Consider the following 27538-nt stretch of genomic DNA (forward strand, 5'->3'; position numbering starts at 1 on the left):
GCAGTGCTGTGTCATGGCAGTGATGCACCACTTTATTCCTCAGAAAATGTAGCATCTCTGCTGTGCTCTCCACAGGCTCAGTGTCTGGGCACAATCAGATGTGACTCAGGAGTATCTGACTCAGCAGCTGTCCAGACAGCAGGTCGTATGCCAGTGCCCAAGGTCTGTCACTCTGCACTCTTACATGGCAGTACAGAAGGAATGCAAGTAATCTACATGCTAGCTGTAACACTCAGCTATTAATCACAGGGGTGCACAGAGCTCCTGGGATAAGACATGCACTGTGGTTCATTAGGAAAATGTCTGTTCCTCTTTTTGGCTTTTGCATTTGTGATCATTTGAAATCTGGCTTCCCTCACTCACCTTACCCCTCAGTGGTCTTTTGGCCTTGTGCTTTGGCAGGATGATGCTGCCTGGCAAGATGCCAGCAGCCCACTTGCCTAGCTGTGTGAACCTTTGTGGCACTGACATTGGGTGGGTCTTGTCTTGTGGGACTGCCAAGTTCACATCTGATCCCTCTGACTGAATACAGAATGCTCACCTTGGTCTTCTAGGAGCAGGCAGCATTTTGGGTGTTTGCCTCAAAAATGAGTCATCATTGTCCTGTGCAAGATCAGATCTCTGTGGTCTGTGGAGATGGAGGGCTCGAGGCACCCAAACTCACAAACCCTTTGTCTGAGTTTATAGTAGTGCTGACTCATTTGCCCTCACAGTATCTGCATCAAGCCAGAAACAAGAGATGTGGGCAGAAGCTCAACCACTCCTAGGTGGTTTCCTGTGGTAAACTGTTGAAGGCAGTTTTCAGAAGCTTTTGTAATTCCATTAGGCTGGCTTCTTCTGCACAGGTATCAGTGATATCCTAATGCCTTCACCTTCTAACAACTTTCCTTCATATCTCCTCATTTATTTAGTTCAGTATTAACCATTAATCTGTTCAAATACTCATCAGTGTAACTGCACTGCTGAATCTCTGTAGTCTTTTGTTTACCTTGCCCAGATTTATTTCACACAGAAGATTGACACAAATCCCAAAAGACACAAAACTAATGAAGGATTGATTTCCACTGTGACAATTAGTTGCCCGTCCAAGTTATAAAGCAAGACAGACTGGCATGTAGATGACATGGGGTGAGACTGTTTACACTAAATGTGTGCTTCAGTCTGGAGATTTAATGTAAAACTGAGATAAACACAAACTGATTTTTTTTTTTTTTTTTTAACAGTGAGGCTTCAATTGCAATATTCTTGTCAGGGCTGGCTATTCTACCCAGTAGTGCAACAACTACACCACTCCTATGGTCGCAAGAGATGAGTGGAATATTTTACCTCCCTTAGCTCAATTCCTTCCAAGAACTATGCTACAAATATGATGTCCTTCCTTATAGTGGTTTTCTTCCTGCAGTTATTTCCACAGATAACTTTACCTTCACTTGTATGTAGGCTGTAAGTAATCAAAGAGAAAATATCACAGGAGTGCTGTAGATAAAGTTACCTACACATAGGAGATTTACAGACCAAATGGCAAGAAAGATGTTGTGTTGATTATTGATACTGTATCAGAAGGACTCTAACAACCAGATTAAAAATCCTCAGAGTGATATGTTATCAAATGCAGAACTAGTTCCACTGAGGCATCAACATCAGCTACTACAGTGATGACAACGTATTTCCAGTGATTTTTGAAGCTATAATGTCATTGAATCATTATAAGTGTAGGGGGAAAAAAACCCCAACAACCAACAACAACAACAAAACACCACCACAAAAAAGCTGATAGGTCAAGTATCAAAATAACACACCCCAAAGGCAATCCCAAAGCTCTGCTGGGCTTTACTGTTGCTTCCAAAGGTGAGGATATTTCATAGTGCAAAGGACAAAAGGGAAAAGATGTGGACATTTCCTACATGTTCCCATCCCCTGCTGTGCTCCTGGTTCCGGCCTGGAAAGGACACTTGCAAAGCTTGTCATCTGCTTTTTGAAGATCTGAAATCTTTCCACTGCTGGTTCCTCCTCGTTTCTGCATCCTGTCAGAGCTGCCAAGCCAAGGTGCCCAGATGCTCAGCAGGAACGCCAGATGGGGAGCAGCCCCAGCCCCACCACCACTGGGATATTGACTGCTTGGGAGGAGCAGGGGCTGCAGGGAGCAGAGACAAAGGAGCAGCAGCCGATCCTGGCAAAGTGCTCCTGACATCAGAACATCTAGGGTACAGTGTGAGATCCTGGTAATAACACAGTTATTATCTATCGGCTTCAAGTTTCGGTCTTATTTTTTAACAAGGAAAAGCAGGCAATGCATTTTTCTGGTTTAAAAGAGAGAATATAGCCATCTACTAAAAAACAATTCATCATATTTTTCCCTTTTTAATGACTGCCAACTGTAAGAGACCACATGAAGTCAAGATCCATACCAAGAAAGAGGATAGCTGTCCTACACTGAGCTGTGTTTTTTTTTATTCTCCATCTGAAAGCGAATGTGAAGGCATAAAAACCCACCACTGACATCAGCATAGAGCAGGCACTTCAAACAGTGCTTTGAAAAAATGCAGCATTATCAGAAACAGAAATTAATTTCAGTTCTTGATGCAAACTATGCAAATCTCCACCTTCAAAGATAAAGTAGAGGGTGCATAAGGTAGGACATAAGATAGGACATCTTAGCCCTTGCCTGGGCCCCTTGGTCACCACCCCACAATTCCCAAGGGGTCACAGTCCACCATCCCCTAGCTCTGGTGTGGGGATGAAGCTGGATCTCTGCTCCCCCGTGGAGCAGAGAGGGCTGCAGGGGCACAGCTGCCTCAACAGGGGCTGCACCAGGGTGGCAGGGCAGGGGAATCTCTGCTCTGCTGCCTGGAGCACCTTCTGCCCCTCCTGCTTTACCAGCCTCAGTGTCTGCAGGGCTGCTTCTCTCCTCTCACTCCTCTCTCTGCCTGTCACTCAAGGCTTTATCCTCCTCAAACAGATTATTTTGAAGGTTCCACGACCATCACTGATGTGTTCTTCTGAGAGTCAGCTGGCACTGGCTTTATTGGATATGGGAAGCACTTCTGGCATCCTCTCACAGAGCCCACCCCTCTTAGCCCCCTCTTGCTACCAAACCCTTGCCACACAAACCAAACACACATGAAGAGCAATCATTTATCAAAGATGCTTGTCAGTGTCTGAAATATTCTGGTAGAGGTGAGCCAGGCAGGACTGCACTGCAGTTTCTATTTCCTCCTGCGACTGGGACTATTAAAACATTATTTGAAAAATCAAAGGGGTGGTAATTTAAATATGTCAGGGAGTCAAGATAAGTCAATGTACCATATAATTTTCTGCAAACATGAGCTGAAGGGGATAAAGCTAAAAACAACTGTTTGAATTTGTGAAAGCAGACAAAGCAAAACCGACTGAGCAAGGAAGAACTGCAGCAACATTGAAAATGGGGCACAAGTCCTACCATCTGATAGCTTTTGATTTCAATTAATGTACTGTATTTAATTTCAACAGTGTACTAATACAAGTTATAGGATCTTGGGCATAAAATGTTGAAGAAAACAAAATGTTTTTGCTGAAAAGAAATTTTGTAATAAATGTGTTTGCATATCTGTAACTTCTGCAGTTCTTCTGGTGTTAATAAAAGGTAGTCACTCAATCAGCTTTGAACACATCTGGTTATATCTAATCCCACACATTTCCTCAACTGCTAGGAGCTTGGAAGCTTATTTCAAGATCAACCTGAAGACATCTGCCAGCATCTGCAAATCATAAAGAAATATTTTAAAATGCAGTTCTGTGAGCAACAGCAGTTATATTAATAAGGAAAATACTATGCAAAGTCATGGTCATGTGGTCCCTTAGTTTGGAGTAATTCATCAATACAGTGTCACCAAATTGTCAAAGTAGTGAATATTCAAAATATTTACCTAGTGGCTATATGTGACACGTGCAGACAGTGTTTGTGTGCAAACTGAGCAGGTAGTAGGAAAATGACCATTTCTAAGTCTCGTGGCTGTATATATAAATATTAACTTGCAGTATGGGACTACTGAAATAGATTACTAAATTGCTGATTTTTGTGATTTTAAAAAAACCCCACAGATAACAAAAGCATTATTTGATTTATTATGGATGTAATCCAGGGACTGAATAAAACATTCAGGGATCCAGGTGTAGGTTCTGTTCTTTCAACACCCTTAGAAATCAGGCAAAGGAAAAAAATTAATTTGCTTAATAAAATGGAACTTTGAAATGTTCCATTAAATTCTGGTCTCAGGATAGTCAATTTGGATACTTATGTAAACCTTCTGTCCACTACTGATCAAAAATTAGACTTGTTCTTTTAATTAAATATCTATTTTTTTCTTTATTTCTGGAAATATAGAATTATGGAGTTTTATTTTCTTGGTATATTCTAGCCTCCCTACATTGTATTAACATGAAATGAGAACAAATTATTTGAGACAGTTTTTGTAAATAAAAACAGCAATTCTGTTTCAAACATTATGTGTCATTGAAATGATAGAGGTAAAGAAGTATTTTTTATCCCCCACTGAGAATATTTTATTAATGAGAAAAAATACTAGATCATGCATTTAGATTTACTTCTTTGGTTCTAAATGATACCCTGTCACAAGACTAACATTAAATGTGTGAGTAGTCCTCTAAATTAAATTATTCGCTTTTCTAAATTAGATATGCACATAAATAATGAGTCTACATTATGAGAACCAAAGACATTAAAACAATCACTGACAATCAATCCAGTCCCCACACAAGCTACATGCAGAGTCTGCATATTTTTTCCACTTTTGTTGCAATTCTAAAAGTTATTTTTCATTTATGAATAAATTCTAATAGTAATACATTAAACAGATGCAAAAATGGTTAAGGGTGACAAATTATCAAGTGCTATTTCCATTTTCTTTTATTGTCCTAAAATAGTATCTTCCTTAAAAATTAAAAAACCCCACCATTTGAATGAATAACATTCAACTACAGCCCCATTAAGCAGAAATAAGGATCCAAGGGTGGAAATTTCCATCTCTGGTCATGTTTTGCCATGGCAGATGATCTGTACTGTATGGAGCATGTTCCTCATGAACTTTAGTTTCCTCTTAGATTTTCATTAATTGAGATATTGCAGGCATTTCAAATTTCTCTGTTTCTGAAAGGGAATTAGTTTTGCAAGGATCTGCATTAGAAATCTTGCATTACAGGTCTTTTATTCTTTGTATTTAAAAAATACTTCAGGCAGAGAAATATATTTTTCTCCTATTTGTTTCATATTTTGTCCTTTGCACAAGAAACACAGCCGTAAGTAAAAACTGACTGTGACCCCAAAATTCTGCATTTAACTGAGAGAAAAAGGATTCAAAGGTCAGCCAGCTGCAATATATACTGAAATGGATTCAAAGTCATGACACTGTTGGAAAAAGTAATAGAATATTGATGTCTCTTCTATTAGTGTATCAAGAAAGTGATAAATTATCATCTTCTGTCCTTGGAAGAATACAGCAAGCAAATGCAGAGTCCTCCTTCTAGATCTCTTCTGTTGCTGCTGAGTGCTGATAAAACAACAGCTCTTGGACCAAGCCCCGGGACTGGAGGCAAAACATCAACACACTGAGAGCAGACAGAGCATTTTCAGTCCTAAGGCTATTTTAAGGGTACCTCATATAGAAATCACCTGTGATCTCCACGCATATGCTTGTGGATTACCAGCCTTATGCCTCACTGTAAAATGGTGGGGGAGAGCTAAGACACATTTCTGACTTACATTTATGACTATCCTCATCATCACAGGTCTGCCAATGTTATTTTAGCTGATTGTAAGCAACCTTTTGGCTTCTAAACTGATTTTATGAGCCCCTAATGCTCTGTCTTGCCAGGCTGATTCCCATAGCAGGATCCTGTGGCTCAGCAAATGGACACAGATACTGCCCCTAGCAAAATTGCTGGTGGTCAGTGCTGGCAATGAATATACCCTGTTCCACTCAAAAATCCCTAACTTGCTCTCTCCATAGGGTTACAGGGCAGGTAGGCAACAGTTAGTGAGAAGGAGAGAGTAATTGAGTGGGAAATCGGGAAAAAGTCTGTAAAAATCTGGGAGAAAAACTTAGATAGAGCCAATGTTTATGATCATTGCTATTCTTGTCAACAAACCTAACGCACAGATTTAGGCTAGAAGAAATGAACAGAATGCAAATCACAAAACTGAAACAGTCACGGAAAGCCACAGACAGGAATACATGCTTCATGAGCACTGATTCATCTCATTTATTCATTAAAATATTTATCCTCCAGAAGGCACACACCTATGCACTGATTACTGCCATCAGTTAATGTATCCCAAGATTCTGCTCCTTCAGATAAGCTTGCAGTGCTTTTAAGGAAGAACTAAGCACCCCACAGCATACTCCAGCTATAACACACAATAGAGACTGCCCACAGGTGCAGCAATAAACAAGACATAAATATAAATGAATGTGATAAAACAAGATAGTCCAGCCCCCAGCAGAACCGCAGCAAGAAAAAAACAAGAGATACACCAGAGGAGGCCAATATGCCAAGCTGCACCAGAATAGCAAAGGAAAAAGGTGATTATGGACTTAAGTCAAAGTGAAAATAAGATAGTGCTGCCAAAGGGCTGAGGGGAAGAAACCAGTTTGGTCAGGTGGGAGAGAGAAGAATCAGGAAAGCACAGTAGGGAGAGACCAATGTAGGAAAGGGATTTTGTGGCACCATAGTGTAGTGCCACTGTTCCAATTTTTGCTATTTTCCTCGTGTTTCTGTTTTCAGCCTTTGAGACAAGTAGGAATCTTAAAAGCTTGAGCTTTTGTAAAGATTAAATGTTAAGTCAGTAAATGCACAGCACTAAGCCTACTGGAATGGTCTCCAAGGCCTTTTCTGTACCTTCCCAAGGGTGAGACAGGATATGGGGCTGAAAATTATCCCTCTGCTCCTCAGTGCCACCTTGTTCATTACTGCAGCCACTGTGATGCACCTTTCCTCTGGTCTACAACCAGTGTTTATTAGCAATTACTCCTGTAAAAACTGGAAAAGGGTAGGTGATGTGTAATGATTTAATATTGGTCCCACCCCACCCTGAGATTGCAGACCACTCACTAGTTTATGAAAAGACACAGGTAGAGCACGAAGTAAGAGTGAATTAGTGTAAAGGGTTTTTAGAAGCAAATGTAAAATCACAAAAGGTATTCGACCTTCTAAACCACAAAGAATTGAAATGTGATCTAAGTGTTGCTTGGCTCTAATGTATCTTTGCAAATGGAAGATTATTATGCTGTTAATGCAAGTCCATGAAATGTATTGTATTCTTTCTTGTATTACACCAAACATCCAAAAATAATATCATTTCATATTTTCCATTTCAAACACATAATGAGCCAAAATTTCAAGTGATATCAAAAGGTCATTTTCAAAAAAATGCAGAACAATTACAGGCTGATTTTTGTTCAGTTATCTCGACAGTGTCCACCATAGCAGGTAATTTGTCTTCCAGATGGCAATTATGTATCACACAGACACAGAATTGAAACTGATCTTACACAGACTGTAGCTCTTAGGGATTTGGTGCCTTTCTGATAAATAGAAACAAAGGGCACAGTGAAAACCTGTTTCCCTATTCCTTCATTACCATTAAATCTATTAAACATTTTAAATATTTTCTAAAATCAGGTCTGACTTTGGCAATTCCTGCAAGACTATAATAAGAATATAATCCAGCAGTATTGAGTTTCTCAGAATTTCCTGTCAGGCCAATCATTCTCATTTTTGTGTTTCTATGCAGATCCCTTTTTTATGTTGTTTTTCTTTCTCTCTCCTTGAAAGAGCTTCTGCAGTTTCTCTTGATACCCATTGATCAGAGTGGTAAAAAAATCCTGTGTATCATTGAGCAACATCTTCTGGCACAGTAACTCCATTAGCCCTGCAGCTGCTGCAGCAGATGCAGCGTGTGCACTCTCACAGCAAACAAGCTCTTCTTTAAAAGCTGTGAGGGTGTGTGGGATGCTCCTGGAGTAGGCAGTGAGATCTAGACAGCCTCTTTGGCCCCTTGACTTCTCACAAAGCTCCCAGTGCCACCACCTTCATCCTCTCTCAGCACTAGGGATGCTACAGGGAGTTTTATGAATCACCTCCTTCTGAGAAATAGCACCTTTCAAGTCACATTAGCAGCCACCAGGAGAGTTTTGTTTCTGCCTCGATTGCTCCCTTTTTGCCCCAGGACTCCTGGAGGAGGCTGTAGAGCCAGTCCTCCACACTGTGAGTCTGCACCACCTCCAGCCTGTCAGGATGAAGGGAGCACACATTCTCCAGTCTGTGGCTGTTTCCTGAGTGCTGACAGCACAGCCTAGATTAAAGGCCCTCACCTCAAACAGGCTTGTCTTCTTCAGAAGAGCAGAACTGGCCCATTTTCTCAGGGCAATCATGACTCCACACATCGCCCACGAGGCAGGGGTTTGCTGACGCTGTTTGAGTGGGTCAGCAAGTCAGCTGTCCTTTTTCCCTCCCAAGCAGCTCGTTTACAATCAGTCATTTACAGCTGCAAGGGCTGAGATGGGGTGAAGGCTCTCAGAGCTCCTCTGCTGGTTGGGAAGGCCGTGCATGCCTGTCCTTGGAGGGGAGGAGGACAGAGGCAGTGCCACCATTCCTGGGGTAGGACTGGAGGGCTGGGGGCAGACCCTGGCACAGCCTTGGTCTGGTCTCAAGCAGCTGGCATGGAACATGCTGCAGGAGCTGGGACAAAGCCGAGCCCAGGAATGGGTTCAATTTTGCCGTTTTTGGCCAATAAACACACAACACCAGTTATATGAAAGCCTCCTGCAGATTTCACTTGCAGAACTTTAACTTGTACAGAATTTTAACTTTTACAGGTTCAGCAGTGGGATATGAAAGCAAGTGGGAGATGCATAACACAAATTTGACAAACCCACTTCTACCTTGGTATTGCAGGAGCTTGACTGAAAGTATTGGTTCTTGCTACAGTATTTTAAAATTGACTTACTTTATGATCCTTGTTTCACAGAATTGCCACTGCCTTCTGGTACTGAAAGGGAGAAAATGACATCTATTTTTGAAAAGTATTTTTACGTTGTTATCTAAGGGATATCAAGAGACAGAATGAAATCTGCTGCCCAGCCCCTACTGCACTAGCCTTTTGGAGGGCTGACATTTTTCAGGGGCAGAGAAATGCAGAGAAGAAAAAGCCTAAGTGTTAATAACTGGTGTGGATATGATTGGTAAAATATGCCAAAAGTCTAAGTGCCATATTACAAAACAGATCAATTCTGCATTTATGCTGACTGCAGAATCATTCCCCATGGGGTTTTTTTGACCACTGAGCCTTGGCTCCTGCTGCTGTAGGCCCAAGTCTTCTAGAGCACCCAGCTATATGGCACCCAAGAGAGAAAGCAGAAGCCTCCAAGCTGGAAACTGATTTCTTCTCCAAGGTTAAAAAAAAAAGAAAGATTTCCTCACTTGGGTGAAAGGCAGATGTGTGAATCAATGCCTGACAGTGTTGTTCTAAAAACAGGCAGAAGGCTTAAAGAGTCACTTTAACGTGTTTTATGGCCTTTGATTTTTTTTCCCCCTGCATTATTAAATTTTTACAGCACCATGATTTTGCCAACTGTATGTGATACCAAGACAGGAAGTTCTGCCAAAGGATTTGCTTGAAGGTAGGGTAAGAAAGAAGAGAGTGTTCTTCAATTTGATGTCCAGGATGAACAGTTTATAAGGTCTGCATATTTTGCATTTCTCCTGCATAATTCCAGCCTTGCTTTAGAAGCAAAGACATGACTGATCATCTCAGTTGCATTCAAAAGTTTCCATTTCTTGACATCAGCTGACATTATGTGAATTATTTACAGTGGGACACTAAAGCATGCATTACATCTCTTCTAAAAGCTTAACTCCTCAAGGCAAATGTCTAGGCTTCCTGTCATTGGAACATCTCATCCAAAGACAGCATGCAGGAGCCAAACTCACCCTCAAACCTATTGCTGCCATTTTATCATTCTGCAGATTCAGACAATGTAAGAAAGCACACTGAGCCTTTGAAAATTAGTGAAAAATCCAAAGACTACATTTTTTTCTCAAGGCAAGAAACTGCCAGGCTCACAGTGGGAACCTCTGAAAGATACAGGCCCTGCTGTGAATGTCTTCCTCACCAGCTGCAAATCCTCAAAGCTGCTGTACCAGGGAAGACAGCCCAACTCAGCAAATCCCCACAGTCATGCTGCTAAATGATTTCCAGGAAATGAAGCTGAGCTCCTCTGGGAGATGTGGGCAGCACTGCCATGTGAGGCACCAGAACACGTGTCAAATAACAACAGAAACCCAAAAGCTGCATGAGACAGAGCACAGAGTAAGGATATCTATCCCATGGGGTAGGCAGGGGTTAAGGACAAGGACTTCCATTCACAGAATTACAGAAACACAGAAGGGTTAAGGTTGGAAAGGACCATTGGAGGTCATATAGTCCAACCTTCCTACTCAAGCAGGGTCCTCAGGACTCTGGACTGTGTTCAGGTGGCTTTGAAGCACCTCCAGGGAAAGAGAATCTGCAGCATCTCTGGGAATCTGTTCCAGGGCCCAGTCACCTACATAGTAAAGATGTTCTCATGTTGAGGTGGAACTTCTGTGCATCAGTTTCTGCCCACTGCCTCTTGTCTTATTGCTCAGCAATATCAAAGAGGGACTGGCTCCATCCTTACACCCTCCCTTCAGATACTTACATACATTAATAATAAATCCTCACAGTCTTTTCCAGGCTGATCAGGCCCAGCTCCCCAAGACCTTCTTTGTAAAAGGGATGTTCCAGTCTCTTCATACTGAGGAGCCCAGGACTGGACACAGCACTCTAGGTGTGGCCTCACCGGGACTGAGTGGAGGGACAGGATCACTTTCCATGACCTGCTGGCAATGCTGTTCCTAATGTCCCCAGGATCCCATTGTCCTTCTTGGCCACAGGGACACTGCTGGCTCATGGACAGCTCATTGTCTACCAGGACCCCCAGGTCCTTCTCTGCAGAGCTGCTCCCCAGCAGGTCAGCCCAAGGCTGTGCTGGTGCCTGAGGTTGTTCCTTCCAGGAGCAGGACCCTGCATTTGCTTTTGCTGAATTTCAGATGGTTCTTCTCTGCCCATCTCTCCAAACTGCTGAGGTCCTTCTGAAGGGCTGCACAGCACTCGGAGGTGTTGGCCACTCCTCCCAGCTTTGTGATCTCAATGAATTTGCTGAGCAGGCATCTCCCTCTTCATCTGTGTCATGGATGAACAAGTTAAACAGTACTGAACCTTGGGGGACACTGCCAGTGACAGACCTCCAACTGTGCCACTGATTTTGACCCTCTGCAATCTGTTCAGTCAGTACCCAGTCCACCTCTCTGTCTGCTCCGCAGCCCACACCCCTGAGTTTGTCCATGAGGATATTATGGGAAACATTATAAAAAGACTTTCCAAAGTCCAGGACATCCATCCACTACTCTCCCCTCATGCATTCATGTAGTTGTTTCATCACAGAAAGCAATCAAGTTGGTGAACCTTGATTTCCTTTTGATGAATCCATGCTGACTGGTCCTCACCACCTTCTTGTCTTCAGAGATGATCTCCTGCATGAGTCATTCCTTCACCTTCCTAGAGATTAAGGTGAGGCTGCCAGGCCAGTAGTTCCCAGGGTCCTCCTTTTTCCCATTTTTGAAGACTGGAATGCCATTTGCTTTCTTCAAGTTCTCAGGCACCATTTCAGATCTCTATGACCTTTCAAAGATAACAGTGAGTGAAACAGCAATGAAGTCTCAGTTTCTTCAGCACTTGTGGATGCATCCCATCAGACCCACAAGTCCAAACTTGTGGATGTCAAATTTGACTTAATGCTTCTCAGACACAGGAGACTTTTCCTTCTCCAGGTCTTCTCCGTGGTCTCCTGCGTCAGAGTTTCCCTAAGGGATGGGCTAGGCAGTAAAGAATGAAGCAAAGGAGCATTCAGTATTCCAGCCTTCTCTACAGCCTTGATTGTGAGTATCTCTGCTCCATTCAGTAGCAGACTCACAATTTCCCAAACATTTCTTTCATTACTGATATATTTGAAGGAGCTCTTCCTGCCCTTAGTCAGAGTTAATCCCAGCTATGCCTTCGCCTTCCTCACTGCAGTTCTGCACATGCTGACTATATCCATGTATTCATCCTAGGGCTCCTGTCCCTGCTTCCATCCCATGTCTGGGCTTTCCCCATTCCTTGTTCCATGCGGGTCTCCAGTCCCTTTTTCTCACTTGCTAGCCCATGGGGATGGATACACCTTCCTTGAACCTGGAGAAAGGAATCTTCAAATAGAGACCAGCTTGTTGGACTCACTTTCCTGCAGGGCCACTCCCATGGCATTCTACCACAAAGTTCCCTGAATAGGCCAAGATTAGTTCTCAGGAAGCCTGGGGTAGCAATGTGATGTTCTTCATCCTTGCAGGATACTGAACTCCATCCATGGTCCCTGCAGCCAATGCTGCCTCCTTCTTAATTAGTATAATTAGCCTTTCTTCTTAGTTAGTATAAAGTCCAACAGCACACCTTTCCCTGCTGGATCCTTCACAGCCTCTACAAGAAAGTTAACGTCAGAGGTGACCTGAAAGGAACCTCAGGGATTGCTATCACAGCCTTACTCTGTTGTTCCTTCAACTGACATCAGGGTGGTTGAAGTTCCCCACTAGAACCATCACTCGTGATTGTGAGGCTACTTCCAGATGTCTGCAAGAGAGCTCATCCACTTCCTCCTCCCCATCAGAGGGCCTGTAGCAAACACTCACTGCAGTGTCACCTTTGTTAGTCTGCCCTTTAATCCTGACACATAAAATGTCACCTTGCTCATCATCCTCCCCAAGGCAGAGCTGCAGCTGCTTCCTGCAGTTCTGCTCATCAGGCTCCAGGCTAAGCCTGTGGGGAGCTGAGGTCCCCATCCCTACTCACAGCAGCTCCACTGTAGCATTCAATGTGAATATTGCCTTGGTAAGGGTGTCAGCACAGCTCCTTGTGTGTCTCACCAGTATGGATCATAAACACAGACCCAGTTGTCTTTGTGCTGCTTTTTCATGAGGACAAGTCAATATTTTCATAGCAGGGGATTCACTGTTAATATTTGTGCTTGGAAAAGAGAAAATGGATGAAGCTAATGCCCAAGTATGCCTAAGCATAGATTTCTCTATTCAATGCAAGACTCAACCACACAGAAGATTTATTATTTTTTTTCCCCCACACTAGACTTCTTTATGTCAACCAGAAAATCCATGTGCCACCTGAGAACTGGGCAGTGACCTTTTAGATCTTTGTGGATGTACACAACTCTCCCACTCTCAATGCAACTGAAATCCTAGCCTGGATGCCCTTGTTCAAGCACATGCCTTAGAAAAACAATATAGAGGGAATAATTCTGCATTAAATGCAGATAATTCAAAAATTTCTATGCCCTTCAGAAGTCATGCTGTGTAGTGCAGCAGCAATGAAGGATAATAGTTACATTGATTTTTTTGGTGATTCAGGAAGGGCTGAGGCCAGCGTAGGAAACAGTTTCTTTTGTTTGTATTGATGGTCTACTATACCAATAGAACAGAAGGCAGACAGATTGCAAGCCTTATCCCATCGAGGTGAAAGTGAGGGCCATTTGGGAGTATTATTTATTTGGATAAGACAGTGCTTTGATGAATTCTCAACCTGTTGGGTTAGTACATATTAAAATACTTTATGATCTTCTGTCTGTTAAGTCAGCAGAATGGAAATTCTCATCGAGAACATTCATCTCAGCCAATATGATGTGAGGGATGTGATTTAGAAGACATTTATCTATCTTCTAAATCAAAGAATCACAGAATCAGAGAATGATAGAATGAAAGAGATCTTAAAGTTAATTTAGTTTCAATCCCACTGCCATGGACAGGGACATCTTCCACTAGACAGGCTGCTCAGAGCTCCATTGAACCTGGCCTTGAACACTTCAAGTGTTGGACCACCCACAACTTCTATGGACAACCTGTTCCAGTATTTCACCACTCCCATAATAAAGATTTTTTTCTGTGATATCCTATCTAAAACTCCTCTTCTTTCAGTTTGAAACCATTCTGCCTTGTCCTGTCACTACCTGGCCTTGTAAATCAACTCTCCTCAGCTTCCTTGAAGGTTCTCTTCAGGCACTAGAAGGCCTGAAGTTAGGTCATCCTGAACCCTTCACTTTTCCAGGCTGGACATATCCAATTCTCTCAGCCTTTTCTAACAGGACAGATGCTCCACCCCGTTACTCAACTTGATGGCCCTCCTTTGGACTTGTTCCAACAGGTCCATGTCCTCCCTGTGTTGGGGATAACAATATTCATGTTCTCTTCCCTGCCTGATATGCATGCAGTGTCACCATGGCTCAAGGGAATATCATGTACCAAGCTTCAATTTCATACAGCAGATTTAAATCCAGAGTTACATCCTTAGGTCTCTGTCTCATTGGAAGCCAGCTCTTTGGGAAATGGAAATGCAGTACTCCTTTAAAATGCTGTCATTAGTGCCTTGCTTGCAATGATGTAGGAAATTGGTCATGAAGCAGCTCTATGAATGTGTGGGTGTGTAAAGATGTAGGACACCCTTTTACTCCAGATGCCCCCTTCCTTTCTTTTTAAAATGCCTGTTTTCCAGCTGATAACATTTGTTTAAGTCTCAGCTTCTGACTAAGGGGTTTTTAATGGCTGAAAAACTGCCTAAGGGTCAGAATCCTCCAGCTCAGTTCATCCCTGGGTCACTGCGTTGAACCAAGACTGCAGACAGGAGCCTGATCTCACCAAAATATTCTATGCCTTATAGTGAAATGCAAGTATTGTAGTTGATGCATTGTTTAGAAATGCAATTGATTTTAAAGAACTCAGAGCCTCTTGGATAAAGCCACTAATGGCACACAAAGCTGTTATTGCCATTCTAAAACTTGCTGAAATAAAATTAATGCTATAAAGGGCAAGACCCTACCTAGGAGTCTAACTAGGGTTTCTTTTTGTACATCTTGTTCAGAAAACCTACAAAAAATTTCAAAAAGTATGAAATTTATACCCTGCTCTGGTGAATCAGGCAATGTGTTGATGATATTCTGTCAGCTAAAGGGCACATTGCCCTGTACTCACATCCACACAAAAAAGCTCTGTGTGTGTCTGTATGGTTGTCCACTCTTACCTAAACACACATTAAAGAGCACATAGGTGCAACAAGGTAAATGCATGTAAAGGCTCAGCACAGGCTGGAGACCAAACTTCCCCTGTGCATGTATGCAAAAGAAATCTTATTTGTCTTCTTCAGTTTCAGAAGCTTTGCTCCTATATAGTCTCCTGCAGTAACAGCTGAAAAATATCTTATGTATAGCTATGCTACAATATGCAGACATACAGGAGAGAGGGAAACAGCATTAAAGGATCCCAAGCCATTTGGTCAATAAAGCATGCTGTGGTATCTCTGGCAGTCTTTCACAGAGCTGGTTTAACTGGTCAGCCATCTGTACAGAACATTAAAAACATTTTCTACTACAAACCATATAATCCATAGACCAGTTCCTTTTTGGTAGAGCAGAAGCTGTGACAGTCCCATATTTTATGCATAACAAATCTCCTGTGTTCCTGTAGATCAATCCATCTGGTATAAATTAGAGTCTCTGAGAAGGGAAGCATCGGCTCTTAGTTTTTTTTGTTCATCACAAAGGAAAACGTAAATATACTCTTCCTCTTTGTATTTTTTATTCATCACAGAAGAAAGTGTAAATATACTCTTTCTCTTTGAAAACTGAGCATAGGAAAAAAATATGGCAATGCAGCAAAGGAAAAGGGAAAGCACAGCATTAAAAGGAAGCATGAACCAATTTTTTTCTTCTACTGTCTCACACAACATACAACCAGAGGACATTTACTATCTTTATTTTCTCCCAACAGCACAACTACATTCTGCATATAAAACCCTGGGGAGAAAATTACTGCAGAGAAACTCCACAGAGTCCTACACAAGTCCACCACATGGCTTTTTGATCTGTAAAAGGGGCTTTTCCCAACATCACACAGCACGAGCCATCAGATGCAGATTTAATGGCCCAAGCCTCAGCTGCTGCTACTCATGAGAAAAGGATTTGGGCTCTGCACATGTCACTGTACACACTGAAGCACCCAGGCAAAACATCACTCCCCTACTGCTGAGCTAAATAAAGGAGACTCATATCTTGTGCCACTTACAAGAAAAATAAGCTTTGGGTGTCAAATGCAACCATGATTATTTTTGTTTTTGCAGAATAGAGATTAGCTCTGTTGTTTAAAGCATGGTGCTAATAGCACCAAGATCGCAGGTCCAATGTGGGCCATTCCCTTAAGAGGAGTTGTGGGGCCCTTCCAAATCAAAATATCCTGTGATCCATGATATATATCAGTGAATTGTTAAATAATATTTTAAAAACAAGGTTAAAGGACAGTTTTAAACAAACTCTTTATCCTACAGGTTTTCTAGGCCTAGAAATAGAAAACATTGCCTGCCGTTTTATTTTACTCATAGAAAATTTTGTCAGTACAACAGTTCCTGAGAAGCAGAACATTGATACTGCTGGGCTAAGCTGTAGCACTTGAGACATTCCCAGACACTTCACTGATAAACACAAACAAGGATCCCCCAATAATATTGATTTTTAATGCCAGTGACAACATTCTTATTACTAATATATGTGCCAGCATCAAAAAGACAATGATCATCTCAGACGTAAGTAATGCTGACAACCAATTGGTAGGATTGCCACAGATTGCTAAAAGATATAACTCAGGATTCTGGAACTAACAAGGGAAGGAGGCATTGCTCCCCCAGAGTGGCTGCACCAAGAGCTGCCAACACTTATACAACATTTCACTGAGGGATTAGTGCCTTTTTTCCTTTCAGGAAATGTAATTGCCTGCTCTCAGAGTCAGCCACCCAAACACAGAGAGTGAATACCACCCCTTGCAGAACAGCCCTCAGAAAGGCTGGCATGGGACTCCTGTGATCCCTAGGGAGCAAGGCTGGCTGAGAACACAGTGAAGCTGGAGTAAAGCAAGGGATTGGGCTCAGACATTTACCATGCATCCCTTCATGAAACACATGTGGGGGAAAAAACCCTCTCCTGAACATGCAGGTTTCTCAAAATTGTAAAAGATTGTCTGTGCTAAAAAGCCAAATTTATCCTGAGCTGCATCCAAAGCCCCGTGAGCAGCAGGGCCAGGGAGGGGATTCTGCCCCTCTGCTCTGCTCTGCTCAGACCCCACCTGCAGGGCTGCACCAGCTCTGGGGTCACCAACATGAGAAGGACAGAGAACTTGGAGAGGATCCAGAGGAGGGCTGTGAAGATGGTCAGAGGGATGGAGCTCCTCTCCTAGGAGGACAGACTGAGACACTTGAGGTTGTTCAGCCTTGTGGAGAATAGGTTCTGAGGAAACCTTCTAACAGCCTTCAGTACCTAAAGAGGGCTACAAGAGAGCTGGAGAGGGACTTTTTACATGGGCAGGTAGTGACAGGACAAGGCAGAACTGTTTCAAACTGAAAGAAGAGGAGGTTTAGATTGGATATCACGGAAAAAATTCTTTATTTTGAGGGTGGTGAGACAGAGGAACAGGTTGCCCATAGAAGCTGTGGATGCTCCATCCCTTGCAGTGTTCAAGGCCAGGTTCGATGGAGCTCTGAGCAGCCTGTCTAGTGGAAGATTTCTTTGCCCATGGAGGGGGGTTGGAACAGGGTGATCTTTAAGGTCCCTGCCAATCCAAGCCCTTCCATGATTCTATGAAATTGTTTTTCTGGAGATTATAAAATCAGGTAGGGTCAGTGAGAAGCACAACACTGTTATATTGAAGAATGTCATTTTATGTACAAAAAGGTATATTTCTGTCTGCCTTTGTCTCACAGTTATGATTTCTTCCTCACTGCTGGTAGTAATTACACACACATGGCAAGTTGTAGAGCTTAAGGAAAGATGCATTTCTTTACACTACTGTCTGTTGACTATGATTTTGCAGGTTTTTTGTGTCTGTGTCTGACAGTGTTGCAATTGCCAAGGATTCTGGTGAGAGCAGCAGAATACTTCTGCAATGTCACTCAGTGTGGCCAGGAATGGTTTTAATTTTATGGATGAGCATTTAACTTATGCACTGCCCTTTAAATCAATGTACTGGGTACACACATTAATAATTAATATTGAAATGCAATATAAAAGTGTGACAATGCTGCACATTTATTCCAATGTAGTTACACCAAAGCTGAGTTTGGCCTACTGTATTGACTTTTGCAGATAAAAACAGAGGCACAAATAAGCCAGAAGCTGAGAGGAAAAAAGAACCAAATATGTTGCTGTGGGGAAAATATACCAAAAAACTGAAAAAAATGAGGGTATGAAAGAATGGATTAAAACCTGAAATACAAAACCTTTATTTCTATGTACACGTAGCATTTGGAAAGTGTTTGTGCAATGCCATGGGGGTATTTCCCTTACAGACATTATGTGTGTTGAAGAAGAAAGGCAAAAACCAGCTTGTGGTAAGGTGGGGGTGAATCTCAGCAATAACCAGGTTCACTGCAGAGAACTACACCCAACAGTTTGGAGTCTTTTGTTTTAATGAGCCCTCTGAAGCTGGAATTTTCACAAGTGCTTGTAAAACCAACTCTGTACCTCCTCTGTTGCACGAGGACAGCCTGTGTGCGCATCTCTTACCCGCAGGATGAACGTCAAAGAAGGCAGAATGCAAATTCAAGCTGCAGCCAATTAAATCTGGATTGGCAGAGGTGCCAGGGGCCTGTGGAGCAGCCGCAGCTCCCTGCCAGCCACTGGGGAGCCCGTGGTCTGTGTTTTCAGCTGCAGACTGGCACACATCCCCACTCCCAACAAATCCCAAAGCAAACACACCACTGTCCTGGTTTAGGGCAAAATCGGGAGAAAACCTCCAAATGCGGTCCCTCTGGAAAGCAAACCCAAAAGGCCCCTCCCCCCCACATGCGGTCTGGGAAAAGAACTTCCTCGGAGAAAAGTGGGAAAAAAACCCTATTTATTTAACAAACAAAATGCCCACAAGCATAAAGGAATGAATAATATGAAACAATAAAAACTGCTCTGAAGACAGAAGGTAAACTTGAGAAAATCCTTGCTGTGGGTAGCTCAGCTCACTCAGTTTTTATCAGTCCCAGTCCCTCTGGAGGGCCAGGCCCACTGGGCCTCAGGTGAGAGCCCTCACTGCTCCTTCTGGGGTTTTCAGTCCAAAACAGATTTAAAGAGTCTTAAGAAAAAGGAAAAAAAAAAAAAAAACCAGTCCAGGGAACTTCTCTGCCTTAGCTAGCTAAACTAACTAAAAAGCAAAAAATATCTCTTTCCCAGAGGCCAGTCTGTGCTTCAGACGAACACAGTCCGGAGAGAGCAATGTGTAGGAGGAAAGCTGTTCTCAAAACAAACTTGGTGCTTCTTCATTCCCTGCTTTGCTCTCAGAGCAAAGGCACAGAACTCAATATACAGCACAGACAGAACAGACAATTGGGGATACAATCATCATAAGGTCACCCTAGGACAGCCATGCACCGAGAGCTTGCCTCACCAGGCTCCATCAGAGACCTGGCTTGCCAAGTGCTGCACCACGAGGGAGTGTGAGATCATTTCTGGACAAGACTGTCTCAAACAGTGAGTGCTCTCCACTTGCTTGAATGCATGGTTCTGGGAGAAAAATTGTGTAGAAATCCAGCTTGTAGTAAGACGAAACAAAATCAAGCCCCTCGAACCATCTGAAACACCTTAGAGTCAATGTAGCTGTCTCTGTCTTCTTGAACACTGTAATCCTGCCATCGACTCCCTGCTTCACCACTCACCTTCACTTTCATGCTTAGCACTTGCAAGCAGAATCTATTTTAACATAGTGAATTTCTGGGAGACAGAAAGCTTTGCCCCAGTCAAGAAATCCAATAGTCATATCTCTCAGCTGTAATCCAATTTACTTCCCACAAAGCTAATAATCCTTCCATGTAAAATTACACATACAAGCTTCCCATGTTGTCTTTCCTTCCCCTATCCCCAGGCATTACATAATACTTGCCACCCCAACGAGATAAAACATTCCAGCTGCTCCAAAATGTTCAGACGTTAACTCACAAGAGTGACTGTGGTCTTTACACTTTTTGCTGGAGCTTTTAGAGACACTAAATTGTTCACAGACAGACAAGAGCAGGACTGAAGAACAGAGGAACAGCAAACATGAACCAACCACTCTAAGACAGCAGAGTAAGCACCATTTCAAGACTGGTTTAAACAAAAGATCTTCTCTGCTCCAGACATAACACACGATCAAGATAGTATTTTGCATTTGGATCATATTTGGTAGAGAAAGAAAGCTTTAGGGAATAAACAACCCTTTCCCTATAGATGTTTCATATCAGCATCTCTTCCTCTACATCTGTATTTTGCAATGGTCCAAGTGGTGTTGCAGAGGTGCCTTTTGTGAGAAAGGAAGTAGCATTGGACAAACAGTCAGAAGCATCCAGGGGAACCCTGGTACTGGCATTTCATGTCCCTGCTTTATGATTCAGTGTTCCCAGGAAGCAGGCTACTGGTGCCTTACCTTGTGGCACAGAAGCACTGATGCATCATGTTCAGTGACAGCTGTGAAAGTAAAATTTACCTCTCATTCACTCAAGAGGAATTGGGTACAAATGGATAAAGGCATACTTAACCTCCTACCAGAAGCTAATACATCATTGCTCTTTGCTTATATGAGCTCCTGCCTTCATAAAAGATCATCACACACAGCTGTATATCCAGCTACAGCAAAGGTTTCTGCACATAGGTAATGCTGGGCATTGCTGCCCTACGGGTGGTAGTAGGAAGTCAAATAAGGGAGTACTGACACCTGGGCCAAATAAAGAGGCCAAAAGTAGAAGTTGGAGACTGCTGAGAAGGGTTAGTGAGAGGACAATGAGATCTACCTTTCTGGAACCTACCAGTGGGAGCAAGAGGGATTACTCATTGCCTCAGGGACATTTCAACAGAAGTGTCACTTTCTCTCTCCTTCATGAAACTTAGACATTTCCATCACTCAGGAGTGAGCATTGTGTTTTGGGTGGACCATGGTGGTGGCGTGGGAGCTGCCCCAGCACAGGTTTATCCCATCTTTGGCCTGTCTTAGTTGAAATGGAGGATCAGAGTGTTCACAATGAGGCGAGAGCATAACCAGAAGAGATCTGTTGTTCACACATGCACATCTGAAAGGCCAAGTCTTTAATTTACTCAGTACTCTGGGTGGATGCTCCTGGGGTGGAGGAATGCTATTTTTTATTGTCTGCAATAATATTGTTTCCCCTCCAATCTCCTCACCTTTCAGCATTGTTTTGGCTGTAAAAGTTAGGACACTGTCTAGCCTGTTGCAGGGCACCCCCATGTCTGAACATGTGTTCCCATATTAGGAAAAGGGTTTAAGCCTCACCCCTGAACTTTAAGGAGGAAGAACCAGAAAACTGAACACACCAGAAATTTCTATGCTTCTCTCACTATAATTGGCCCAGTGCCAGGACAAAAGCACCTGTTCAGCTTGAGCTGAACCTCAAGTACTGTAGCTATTTTCTATTGGGCAGCAAGCCAAAAATCTCTCCTGGATAGTTGAATACTTAAGAGAGATCATAGAGTCTTTCAGGTTTTTTGGGTTGTCTTAGCAGGTGCAAGGGACCTCCCTGTGCTGTACATGTTTTTTTTATTCTTTGGTTCTGTATAGTTTGTTATTTTTGCTTTAATTACAACCTGTTTGCCTTTTCAAAACACCTCAAATCAACCATCTCACAAATCATTCATAAGCCATTTCTGGGAGGCTGCTGGCAACCCTCAGAGCTTGTTACACCTTTGTGGGGCTAAAAAAACACTGGCCTCATGCAGCCATGCATCACTGGCCCTGCTCCATTCCTACAGCTTCTCTGCAATTTAAGGACTCTGCTGTGTGGCCTCCAGTGCAGACCCTTGCTGGAACCAGTGGCAGCAGCAGCATAAGGGATAGGGACAGTCTGCCAGGTCTGACCAGATCCACCACCATGGCATGATGCTGGAGCTGCTAGAGGAAGGAGGAAGTGAGTGACACAAGGCCCTCTTGTCACAAGGATGTTCAATCAGCAGCTAGGCAGCAAAATTAGTACATTGCTGTAGAACCGTGGAAAGCATTTCATGCACTGTCTGTATGGAACTTGTACTGCCATTTTCCCAATCCAAAAGCTGGGGTTTATGACTTTTGCAACTCCATAATGTCACATTAATAACGCATTGATCCTGGGTATGCTGGTTATGTCTGGGGTAGAGATAATTTTCTTCACAGGGGCTCATATGGGGCTGTGTTTTAGTCTTGGTTGAAAACAGGTTGACAATACAGAAATGGTTTTGTTGTTGCTGGGTAGTGCTCAGCCTGTTCACCGGCTTTTCTGCTTTTTGCACTGCCACTCAGACAAGGAATTTGGGGGTACTTGGGAGGCTGGGGGGAGACAGAACCAGGACAGGTGACCCAAATTGACCAGAGGGGTAATCCAGACCATGTGACATCATGCTCTGTGTATAAAGTGGGGAGAAGAAGAAGAAAGGAGGGGAAATTTGGAGTGGCAGAGTTTTGTTTTCCCAAGAAACCATTATGTGTGATGGGGCCCTGCTCTCCTGGAGATGGCTGAACACCTGCCTGCTCGTAGGGATCAGGGAATTAATTCCTTGTCTTTTTCCGATGGCATGTGCAGCTTCTGTTTTCCCTGTTAAATCGTTGTTGCCTCAACAAATGAGTTTTCCAGCTTTTACCCTTCTGATCCTCTCCCCAGCCCTGCTGGTGGAGGAGTGAGCAGCTGCGGGGGCTTGGCTGCTAAACCAAGATGTTGGGCCAACTCAAAGGCCAGATCCCCACCCTCTTCCATTGCCCTCCTCTGGTGCCATGCCCCAGACCATCAGCCCCTCATCTATTCTAGTGCATTTTGGACAAGCTTCCCAGAGCAGTGACACAGGCAGCCTTCCCACTGCAGACAGGGACAGAGTTTTCACCAACAATTTTGTTGTGTTTGTTAATTTTTCCTTTGATGCTTCCACAGATACTAAGTTAATGTATATTTTGCCTGTCGAGTGCAATGACCTGTATTAAGCTTTTTCATGTAAATCAATCATCTACTTATTTCCCTCTGCATGTGCTGCCTTCAACAACAGATTGATAATGAGAACACATAGACAGACAGAAACCATATGATTAGGCTTTCATCTCAAAGGACATTGTAGTATCTGTCTTGTTCCCTTTATCTCTGTCCTTAAGCAAGGATATCTCCTTTCTCAAGGATAAAGAAAGAGGAAGGAGAAGCAGGGGAAAAGGCTGGCATCCTGAAACTTGGCGCATTGGAGAGTTTTTATGCTTAAGCTTAGCTGTAAAAATAATTTCTGCTACTCACACACAAGGCTACAGTCACACATAATTACTTGTCTGGGCTAGTACAACTTAACAATCTCCTAAATTGTCTTAACATGGGGCCGTGGTGCCTGGCATCTCTTGGCTGGACATGCCTGAGCACACACACTTGGGGAACATCATATTTTAATTATGCCCTTATCTCCATAAAAGGGAAAAAATAGTTTCCTGATGTGACAATGAAGTGTCATAAGGAAATTCTTTGAAGGAAGAAGGGGCAGAGGGAAGGTTAATGAATTGTGTGAGGCAACAGAAAGAATTTTGCATTTGTCTCCAGTGCTGGTTGGGTATTTACATTGACGTGAATAAAGAAAATTAAAAATTAATAAAGAATTACATACCAGACATTGAATCAGAATTATGGTGCTGGAGCAATGTTGCCTGGAGAATGAAATTTTACACAAGCTAAACATTCGATCGCTGTTGGGGTAGAACATGGGTTTCGCAGAAGATTCCTCTCTGCAGCACTGCTCCTTTTGTTCACAGTTTGCCTAATTCAGCACTTTTGGTAGTGGGAAAACAGTCTCATACTCTCATTATTTCTGTTTTAATGCAGAAACTTCCACTCCTCTGACAAAGGGGTGAGGGTAGAGAACACACACCTACCGCTGCATAATCAGGTGTGGTGAATCCAACAGGAGTGATGCATGGCCCAGTAACCCTTGCTGCTCGTGGCTCCTGTCTCCAGCAGCATCCAAGGGCAGGTGCTGGCCAGGGAATCACACCTGCCCTAAGTGTTCAGGGATGGGCTATAGCTTTTATATCTTCTTTTCCTGTCAGAGCCGGGATTTAATGCTTGAGAGACAGTGTTGGTGTTTGGACTTGGATATTTATTTAAATTCTTATCTATAGCACAATCTCACAAGCTGTGAGTTCTAGCTCACAAAGTAGAAAATGGCTCTGTCTCTATCTTTCTACAAGGTCTTTTAAGCACTAACTGTCCAATTATGAAATGAGGCCTGAATTATTTTTACTTTTAACCCCATAACCAACCATCCATGTCCCGCAATGTGGACTTTTCTATCCAGTTACAAGATACACCCAAGCCCATAAAGAAGAGGGTGAAGAAGAAGGTGAAAAAGAAGGACTTAGCCTATGCCCTAAATCCTCCATCTTGCTTTATATATATTACTATATCCTAAAACCATAAACTCTAAGTTTTCCAGCATGTGATATCACACACTTCTATTCAAACTACACACCCATAATCTCAGTGCTATCACTCAACTTTGGAAGTCTTTTCCAAGGCCTCAGGCCAAATGCAGTGTTTGCCTGGGGGTCAGTGCCTTTTAGCACAGAAAGCCTGAAATTCTCAGTGCCCAGGGTTCCAGCAATGGCCCAGTCTGTGCCAGAGTACAGGAGCTGCTGCCTCCCCAGTGCGAGCATTGCAAGACATCTCTCTCATTGCTGGAGTCCTGCCATGGATCTGTGCAAGTACAGCAGCACCTGCAGATTAGAATCTTACTCAAAAGTGTAAGGTGAGAGTTTATATTTTCTGGTACTTTTGTGTTCCCTGAGGGCAAGGAAGATACCTTTAAATGAAATACATGGAAGACAGAAGAATTGAGAAATACAAAGCCATGTTTGATGGGAATGTATAATTGTTCAGAACCTGCTACTAAGGTTTTACCATACTAGGAGAAACAGGAGGAAGAAGAACATGGCAGGGAACACCTTCAGTCTGGAAACACATAAATCATACAGTTAAGAGGCTTACAAATACCAGCTTTCTTGATTGCTGCTGACAAGAAATCCAGGACTCATCTGAAATACATGTTATTCAGAAATAACTCACAGTTTGTAACAACTGCTGTTCAAAATTGTTTTGCTGTGTTTCATCCAGCTAATGAGCCCAAATCACTGCTTTGCTCATGGCAAGGGTTAGACTCAGATTGCTGTAGCAAATTCATCTGTTTAATAATTTCAGGAACAGTTTCCCAACACTGTTGCAAATTACTGACACAATCCCTGCACATCTGCAGTGTGGAGCATAACCTCCATTTCCAGAGCCAAGCAATGCTGCTCAGAATTTGCAGTCAGAAGCCAGGGCAGCTCATCTCAAACCTCATAGCCTGGCTATCACTGCCCCCCACCCTGGGGACCTCCACTCCCAGCTGAACCAGTGGGACAGCTGGAGCTGGACAGCAGGAACGTGGTGTTTCCAGTGCAAGGTTGTGTGTTGTCCAGCTGATTTCCTGAGCAGGCACAGACAGCCACAGAAAAGAGAGATAACAGCTCTGCTTCTCATTGCAAAACAACAGGAAAGCCCAAAGAGCAGATGCTCAGCTCAGGGGATGCTTGCCAGACCCACAGATTGGAGCTGTAGGGAGTCTTGGGGTCCCAAGACTGAGAAATAGTGAAACACGGCTAATATTCACCTGAGCTCAGATTATCAGAGGGCCAAACATAGAGTGGGATCTACAAGAGAGACCCAAACCTCCATAATAATACATGGACTCCAATACTTCTGGCAGAAATTTCATTCTCTGTGTTTTATACAAGATTCCACTGGAAATCTTATGAAAAATAACTGGAAAAAAGTGATGGATGATAAGAAATAATCAAATGAAGACTGAAAAGAAAGCAGGGTAGATTTTCTGCTTCTTCCCTCCTATCCATATCTGACATATTTTAAATTGTGAAACTATTTCTTAAGCACTTTATCTCATAAAAGTCATTATGCAGCTTAAGTTTAAAAAATAGAATATTTTAATTATAGTCACCTTCTTTAGAACTGCTTTGAAAACTACTGGAAAAGGCATTATCCAGGAGCTACATGTTCCTCCACCTCAAAGGGAAAGAGCTTCACAGGATCCAAAACCATAACTGAACGACATTGTCAAAGATAAAAACTATCATTACAGTAAAACCTTTAATTAGAAGAGCCATGAGTTTTGGCAATGTTATAAGCATTCATTATTCAGGGCACATACCAGCTTCCCATCAAATGGGATTATAAAAACCTTTCTTTTCTGGAAAGGTTAATTTATGATTGCCTATATCAGAACCTTTTTGTGTGTGTCTCAAAGCTGCTTCATTCATTGCTGGATACTGGTTTAGATCAGAAACTCATCCCCTATCACTATTTTCAAGCTCCCATTCCAAACAAGTATACTAGAAAGGAATGCAAAACCATCTTAGATTCTACTTAAAGAGGCTGATTTTTGGACATATTTAACATGTTTGTATTAGTAACTATATTCTCAGCCAATAAATTCTCCCTTTTTGTCCTGAAAATTTGTCCATCGCAGCATGGAGATCCCTAGGTAGGACATTATTTTCAAGTTAATTACTAGTTAACACTGAAACATCCATTTCTACTGAAGTTAGGTCAGGATCTTCACTGGGTAATCAAGAGGTAACCACTTTTGCTGGCAATGTAGTTGTTACAAAATGCTTGCCTTGGCCATGAGGCTGACAGGGAATATGTGAAAGTATTTATTGCACATTCATCTCCAGCTTTGCAGGAATTGAAAAATGTGCGTTAACAAAATCACACTTCCTTCCATTCCTGAGAATTTAACACTAGCAACCCTACTGACAGAAATGGCTAATTATCAGATTAGTTAAAAAAAGAAACAGAAGGCCATTATTAAAATATCTGATCACACAGAAATGCTCAAACTATATGGTTCTCTCTACAAAGCCTCTGTATGAAGCCTTTCTTCATATACATTTCTCAGTTCTTCATTCAATATTTCTACTATACAAAGAATTAATTAGTATTCTCAAAGACGTAAAATATTTTGAATACTTTTTAACTTCTGCAGAATGTTATTTTTGTACAGGCATAATTATCATGAAATATTTTTCCTTAATTACTTTACTACGTGCTAAACATAGCTGGTTTTGAATTTTAAAAAGTAAACCGCCCCAAAAGTCCATTTGAAGACATTAGTGCTACAACCAAAACATAAAACTTCTCTCAGCTCATATTTTTCTTGGCCTGAAGTGTTTAGAGCTGATCTCCAATTGGCAAATGAGTCACTCCTTGTCTTGGGTCACTGCCTCCTGTTTTTTCATTTATTTCTTAGGATGGAAAGTCTTCACTGACAAGAAACTGAGTCTTAGAGCAGAGCCAAATAACACA

Source organism: Prinia subflava, chromosome Z (assembly GCF_021018805.1).
Source record: "Prinia subflava isolate CZ2003 ecotype Zambia chromosome Z, Cam_Psub_1.2, whole genome shotgun sequence".
NCBI classification, from domain to species: domain Eukaryota; kingdom Metazoa; phylum Chordata; class Aves; order Passeriformes; family Cisticolidae; genus Prinia; species Prinia subflava.